Below are 7717 nucleotides of genomic sequence, written 5' to 3' on the forward strand. Positions count from 1 at the left end.
AAAATGGAATAAATTGCAAAAAATTTAGGGCGTCAATTTTTGACAAAAAACGTAAGGGGTTAGTATGTCGTTTTTTTCATTTTTTTCAACTTGCTTCTAATGCACTTTTCTGCTCAAAAAAACAGGGGAAACCTCACACACACTCAACAGGGGCCCCAGGAGCACCCAAAAATGGCATAAAATGCAAAAAATTTAGGGCGTCAATTTTTGAAAAAAAATGTAAGGGGTTATTATGTCGTTTTTTTCAGTTTTTTTCAAGTTGCTTCTAATGCACTTTTCTGCTCAAAAAAACAGGGGAAACCTCACACACACTCAACAGGGGCCCCAGGAGCACCCAAAAATGGCATAAAATGCAAAAAATTTAGGGCGTCAATTTTTGAAAAAAAACGTAAGGGGTTAGTATGTCGTTTTTTTCAGTTTTTTTCAAGTTGCTGCTAATGCACTTTTCTGGTGAAAAAAACAGGGGAAACCTCACACACACTCAACAAGGGCCCCAGGAGCCCCCAAAAATGGCATAAAATGCAAAAAATTTAGGGCGTCAATTTTTGAAAAAAAATGTAAGGGGTTATTATGTCGTTTTTTTCAGTTTTTTTCAAGTTGCTTCTAATGCACTTTTCTGCTCAAAAAAACAGGGGAAACCTCACACACACTCAACAGGGGCCCCAGGAGCACCCAAAAATGGCATAAAATGCAAAAAATTTAGGGCGTCAATTTTTGAAAAAAAACGTAAGGGGTTAGTATGTCGTTTTTTTCAGTTTTTTTCAAGTTGCTGCTAATGCACTTTTCTGGTGAAAAAAACAGGGGAAACCTCACACACACTCAACAGGGGCCCCAGGAGCCCCCAAAAATGGCATAAAATGAAAAAAATTTAGGGCGTCAATTTTTGAAAAAAAACATAAGGGGTTAGTATGTCGTTTTTTTCAGTTTTTTTCAAGTTTTTGCTATTGCACTTTTCTGGTGAAAAAAAACAGGGGACACCTCACACATACTCAACAGGGGCCCCAGGAGCACCCAAAAATGGCATAAATTGCAAAAAATTTAGGGCGTCAATTTTTGAAAAAAAACGTAAGGGGTTAGTATGTCGTTTTTTTCAGTTTTTTCAACTTGCTGCTAATGCACTTTTCTGGTGAAAAAAACAGGGGAACCTCACACATACTCAACAGGGGCCCCAGGAGCGCCCAAAAATGGCATAAATTGCAAAAAATTTAGGGCGTCAATTTTTGACAAAAAACGTAAGGGGTTAGTATGTCGTTTTTTTCAGTTTTTTCAACTTGCTGCTAATGCACTTTTCTGGTGAAAAAAACAGGGGAAACCTCACACATACTCAACAGGGGCCCCAGGAGCACCCAAAAATAGAATAAATTGCAAAAAATTTAGGGCGTCAATTTTTGACAAAAAACGTAAGGGGTTAGTATGTCGTTTTTTTCATTTTTTTCAACTTGCTTCTAATGCACTTTTCTGCTCAAAAAAACAGGGGAAACCTCACACACACTCAACAGGGGCCCCAGGAGCCCCCAAAAATGGCATAAAATGAAAAAAATTTAGGGCGTCAATTTTTGAAAAAAAACATAAGGGGTTAGTATGTCGTTTTTTTCAGTTTTTTTCAAGTTGCTGCTATTGCACTTTTCTGGTGAAAAAAAACAGGGGACACCTCACACATACTCAACAGGGGCCCCAGGAGCACCCAAAAATGGCATAAATTGCAAAAAATTTAGGGCGTCAATTTTTGACAAAAAACGTAAGGGGTTAGTATGTCGTTTTTTTCAGTTTTTTTCAAGTTGCTGCTAATGCACTTTTCTGGTGAAAAAAACAGGGGAAACCTCACACATACTCAACAGGGGCCCCAGGAGCACCCAAAAATGGCATAAATTGCAAAAAATTTAGGGCGTCAATTTTTGACAAAAACGTAAGGGGTTAGTATGTCGTTTTTTTCAGTTTTTTCAACTTGCTTCAAATGCACTTTTCTGCTCAAAAAAACAGGGGAAACCTCACACACACTCAACAGGGGCCCCAGGAGCACCCAAAAATGGCATAAAATGCAAAAAATTTAGGGCGTCAATTTTTTAAAAAAAACGTAAGGGGTTAGTATGTCGTTTTTTTTCATTTTTTTCAACTTGCTGCTAATGCACTTTTCTGGTTAAAAAAACACAAAAAACCTCACACACACTCAACAGGGGTCCCAGGAGCACCCAAAAATGGCATAAAATGCAAAAAATTTAGGGCGTCAATTTTTGACAAAAAACGTAAGGGGTTAGTATGTCGTTTTTTTCAGTTTTTTCAACTTGCTGCTAATGCACTTTTCTGGTGAAAAAAACAGGGGAAACCTCACACATACTCAACAGGGGCCCCAGGAGCACCCAAAAATGGCATAAATTGCAAAAAATTTAGGGCGTCAATTTTTGACAAAAAACGTAAGGGGTTAGTATGTCGTTTTTTTCATTTTTTTCAACTTGCTTCTAATGCACTTTTCTGCTCAAAAAAACAGGGGAAACCTCACACACACTCAACAGGGGCCCCAGGAGCCCCCAAAAATGGCATAAAATGAAAAAAATTTAGGGCGTCAATTTTTGAAAAAAAACATAAGGGGTTAGTATGTCGTTTTTTTCAGTTTTTTTCAAGTTGCTGCTATTGCACTTTTCTGGTGAAAAAAAACAGGGGAAACCTCACACATACTCAACAGGGGCCCCAGGAGCACCCAAAAATGGCATAAATTGCAAAAAATTTAGGGCGTCAATTTTTGAAAAAAAACGTAAGGGGTTAGTATGTCGTTTTTTTCAGTTTTTTCAACTTGCTGCTAATGCACTTTTCTGGTGAAAAAAACAGGGGAAACCTCACACATACTCAACAGGGGCCCCAGGAGCACCCAAAAATGGCATAAATTGCAAAAAATTTAGGGCGTCAATTTTTGACAAAAAACTTAAGGGGTTAGTATGTCGTTTTTTTTCATTTTTTTCAACTTGCTTCTAATGCACTTTTCTGCTCAAAAAAACAGGGGAAACCTCACACACACTCAACAGGGGCCCCAGGAGCACCCAAAAATGGCATAAAATGAAAAAAATTTAGGGCGTCAATTTTTGAAAAAAAACATAAGGGGTTAGTATGTCGTTTTTTTCAGTTTTTTTCAAGTTGCTGCTATTGCACTTTTCTGGTGAAAAAAAACAGGGGACACCTCACACATACTCAACAGGGGCCCCAGGAGCACCCAAAAATGGCATAAATTGCAAAAAATTTAGGGCGTCAATTTTTGAAAAAAAACGTAAGGGGTTAGTATGTCGTTTTTTCAGTTTTTTTTCAACTTGCTGCTAATGCACTTTTCTGGTTAAAAAAACACAAAAAACCTCACACACACTCAACAGGGGCCCCAGGAGCACCCAAAAATGGCATAAAATGCAAAAAATTTAGGGCGTCAATTTTTGACAAAAAACGTAAGGGGTTAGTATGTCGTTTTTTTCAGTTTTTTCAACTTGCTGCTAATGCACTTTTCTGGTGAAAAAAACAGGGGAAACCTCACACATACTCAACAGGGGCCCCAGGAGCACCCAAAAATGGCATAAATTGCAAAAAATTTAGGGCTTCAATTTTTGAAAAAAAACGTAAGGGGTTAGTATGTCGTTTTTTTCAGTTTTTTCAACTTGCTGCTAATGCACTTTTCTGGTGAAAAAAACAGGGGAAACCTCACACATACTCAACAGGGGCCCCAGGAGCCCCCAAAAATAGAATAAATTGCAAAAAATTTAGGGCGTCAATTTTTGAAAAAAAACATAAGGGGTTAGTATGTCGTTTTTTTCAGTTTTTTTCAAGTTGCTGCTATTGCACTTTTCTGGTGAAAAAAAACAGGGGACACCTCACACATACTCAACAGGGGCCCCAGGAGCACCCAAAAATGGCATAAATTGCAAAAAATTTAGGGCATCAATTTTTGAAAAAAAACGTAAGGGGTTAGTATGTCGTTTTTTTCAGTTTTTTCAACTTGCTGCTAATGCACTTTTCTGGTTAAAAAAACACAAAAAACCTCACACACACTCAACAGGGGCCCCAGGAGCACCCAAAAATGGCATAAAATGCAAAAAATTTAGGGCGTCAATTTTTGACAAAAAACGTAAGGGGTTAGTATGTCATTTTTTTTCAGTTTTTTCAACTTGCTGCTAATGCACTTTTCTGGTGAAAAAAACAGGGGAAACCTCACACATACTCAACAGGGGCCCCAGGAGCACCCAAAAATGGCATAAATTGCAAAAAATTTAGGGCTTCAATTTTTGAAAAAAAACGTAAGGGGTTAGTATGTCGTTTTTTTCAGTTTTTTCAACTTGCTGCCAATGCACTTTTCTGGTGAAAAAAACAGGGGAAACCTCACACATACTCAACAGGGGCCCCAGGAGCACCCAAAAATGGCATAAATTGCAAAAAATTTAGGGCTTCAATTTTTGAAAAAAAACGTAAGGGGTTAGTATGTCGTTTTTTTCAGTTTTTTCAACTTGCTGCTAATGCACTTTTCTGGTGAAAAAAACAGGGGAAACCTCACACATACTCAACAGGGGCCCCAGGAGCACCCAAAAATAGAATAAATTGCAAAAAATTTAGGGCGTCAATTTTTGACAAAAAACGTAAGGGGTTAGTATGTCGTTTTTTTCATTTTTTTCAACTTGCTTCTAATGCACTTTTCTGCTCAAAAAAACAGGGGAAACCTCACACACACTCAACAGGGGCCCCAGGAGCCCCCAAAAATGGCATAAAATGAAAAAAATTTAGGGCGTCAATTTTTGAAAAAAAACATAAGGGGTTAGTATGTCGTTTTTTTCAGTTTTTTTCAAGTTGCTGCTATTGCACTTTTCTGGTGAAAAAAAACAGGGGACACCTCACACATACTCAACAGGGGCCCCAGGAGCACCCAAAAATGGCATAAATTGCAAAAAATTTAGGGCGTCAATTTTTGACAAAAAACGTAAGGGGTTAGTATGTCGTTTTTTTCAGTTTTTTTCAAGTTGCTGCTAATGCACTTTTCTGGTGAAAAAAACAGGGGAAACCTCACACATACTCAACAGGGGCCCCAGGAGCACCCAAAAATGGCATAAATTGCAAAAAATTTAGGGCGTCAATTTTTGACAAAAACGTAAGGGGTTAGTATGTCGTTTTTTTCAGTTTTTTCAACTTGCTTCAAATGCACTTTTCTGCTCAAAAAAACAGGGGAAACCTCACACACACTCAACAGGGGCCCCAGGAGCACCCAAAAATGGCATAAAATGCAAAAAATTTAGGGCGTCAATTTTTTAAAAAAAACGTAAGGGGTTAGTATGTCGTTTTTTTTCATTTTTTTCAACTTGCTGCTAATGCACTTTTCTGGTTAAAAAAACACAAAAAACCTCACACACACTCAACAGGGGTCCCAGGAGCACCCAAAAATGGCATAAAATGCAAAAAATTTAGGGCGTCAATTTTTGACAAAAAACGTAAGGGGTTAGTATGTCGTTTTTTTCAGTTTTTTCAACTTGCTGCTAATGCACTTTTCTGGTGAAAAAAACAGGGGAAACCTCACACATACTCAACAGGGGCCCCAGGAGCACCCAAAAATGGCATAAATTGCAAAAAATTTAGGGCGTCAATTTTTGACAAAAAACGTAAGGGGTTAGTATGTCGTTTTTTTCAGTTTTTTTCAAGTTGCTGCTATTGCACTTTTCTGGTGAAAAAAAACAGGGGAAACCTCACACATACTCAACAGGGGCCCCAGGAGCACCCAAAAATGGCATAAAATGAAAAAATATTTAGGGCGTCAATTTTTGAAAAAAAACGTAAGTGGTTAGTATGTCGTTTTTTCAGTTTTTTTCAACTTGCTGCTAATGCACTTTTCTGGTTAAAAAAACACAAAAAACCTCACACACACTCAACAGGGGCCCCAGGAGCACCCAAAAATGGCATAAATTGCAAAAAATTTAGGGCGTCAATTTTTGACAAAAAACGTAAGGGTTTAGTATGTCGTTTTTTTCATTTTTTTCAACTTGCTTCTAATGCACTTTTCTGCTCAAAAAAATGTGTTGTTTTGTTTGTTTGTATGTATGTACTATGTATGTATGTATGTATGTATGTACGTATGTATGTTCGCATGTATGGATGGATGGATGCATGGATGGATGCTACATGCTCTCGTAGTTCAATGGGCTGAAAGGTATTTGAGACAATATTTTCCTTGCCATGAAACTAACCCTCAACACTCAAATCAGCGATGGCTCTGTCCAAGTGTGTGCGGTACTCCTTCAGGTGGAACACATTCTTGTCTTTCATGGTTAGAAATATTTTTTCCAGGTTAAGGAAATGCATTAGTGTCCCTGATTTCCGATTAGTAGTCCAAACACACAGCCTGGCCTTGAATGCATCCTCTGCACTCTCATGTGGGACAAGTTTTGTTTTCTGTCTGAGTTTCAGTGTTGAGGCTTTACGGTTAATTCCATCCAAAATTCTAGATCATGCAGCCTTGCATCATCTTAGTCACCCAGGGTACACCCGTGGTTATCATTAGGGAATAGCCGAACATGAGTATGAACCGAGTACATTTTGTCATTATCCATTTTGGTGTTTCGAGAAAATGCTCATCATGAATTCATTCTTCATGATGATACATGGATGTCAGTGTATTCATTCCAATCAAGACTGGTGAAAAAACTGAAAAACAACGACATACTAACCCCTTACGTTTTTTGTCAAAAACTGATGCCCTAAAATGTTGGCATTTTATGCCATTTTTGGGTGCTCCTGAGGCCCCTGTTGAGTGTGTGTGAGGTTTCCCTGTTTTTTTTTTTAGCAGAAAAGTGCATTAGCAGCAAGTTGTAAACATACATACATGCATACATGCATAATACATACATACGCACATACATACATACATGCTACATACATGTATTACCATACATAATGACAATACATACATAATACATCCATCCAACCATACATCCATCTAACCCTACATATATAATGACAATACATACATACATGTGTACAAATGTATGTATGTATCCAAATGTATGTCTATGTAAGAATACAAATGTATGTATGTATCCAAATGTATGTCTATGTAAGAATACAAATGTATGTACAGTATGTATCCAAATGTATGTCTATGTAAGTATCCAAATGTATGTATGTATCCAAATGTATGTCTATGTAAGAATACAAATGTATGTATGTATCCAAATGTATGTCTATGTAAGAATACAAATGTATGTATGTATCCAAATGTATGTCTATGTAAGTATTCAAATGTATGTATGTATCCAAATGTATGTCTATGTAAGTATCCAAATGTATGTATGTATCCAAATGTATGTCTATGTAAGTATTCAAATGTATGTATGTATCCAAATGTATGTCTATGTAAGTATTCAAATGTATGTCTATGTAAGTATTCAAATGTATGTATGTATCCAAATGTATGTCTATGTAAGTATTCAAATGTATGTATGTATCCAAATGTATGTCTATGTAAGTATCCAAATGTATGTATGTATCCAAATGTATGTCTATGTAAGTATCCAAATGTATGTATGTATCCAAATGTATGTCTATGTAAGTATCCAAATGTATGTATGTATCCAAATGTATGTCTATGTAAGTATCCAAATGTATGTATGTATCCAAATGTATGTCTATGTAAGTATCCAAATGTATGTATGTATCCAAATGTATGTCTATGTAAGTATCCAAATGTGTGTATGTATCCAAATGTATG

This window comes from Doryrhamphus excisus, linkage group LG17 (genome assembly GCF_037039965.1).
Source record: "Doryrhamphus excisus strain RoL-2023G ecotype Guam linkage group LG17, RoL_Dexc_Guam_v1.1, whole genome shotgun sequence".
Classification (NCBI taxonomy): domain Eukaryota; kingdom Metazoa; phylum Chordata; class Actinopteri; order Syngnathiformes; family Syngnathidae; genus Doryrhamphus; species Doryrhamphus excisus.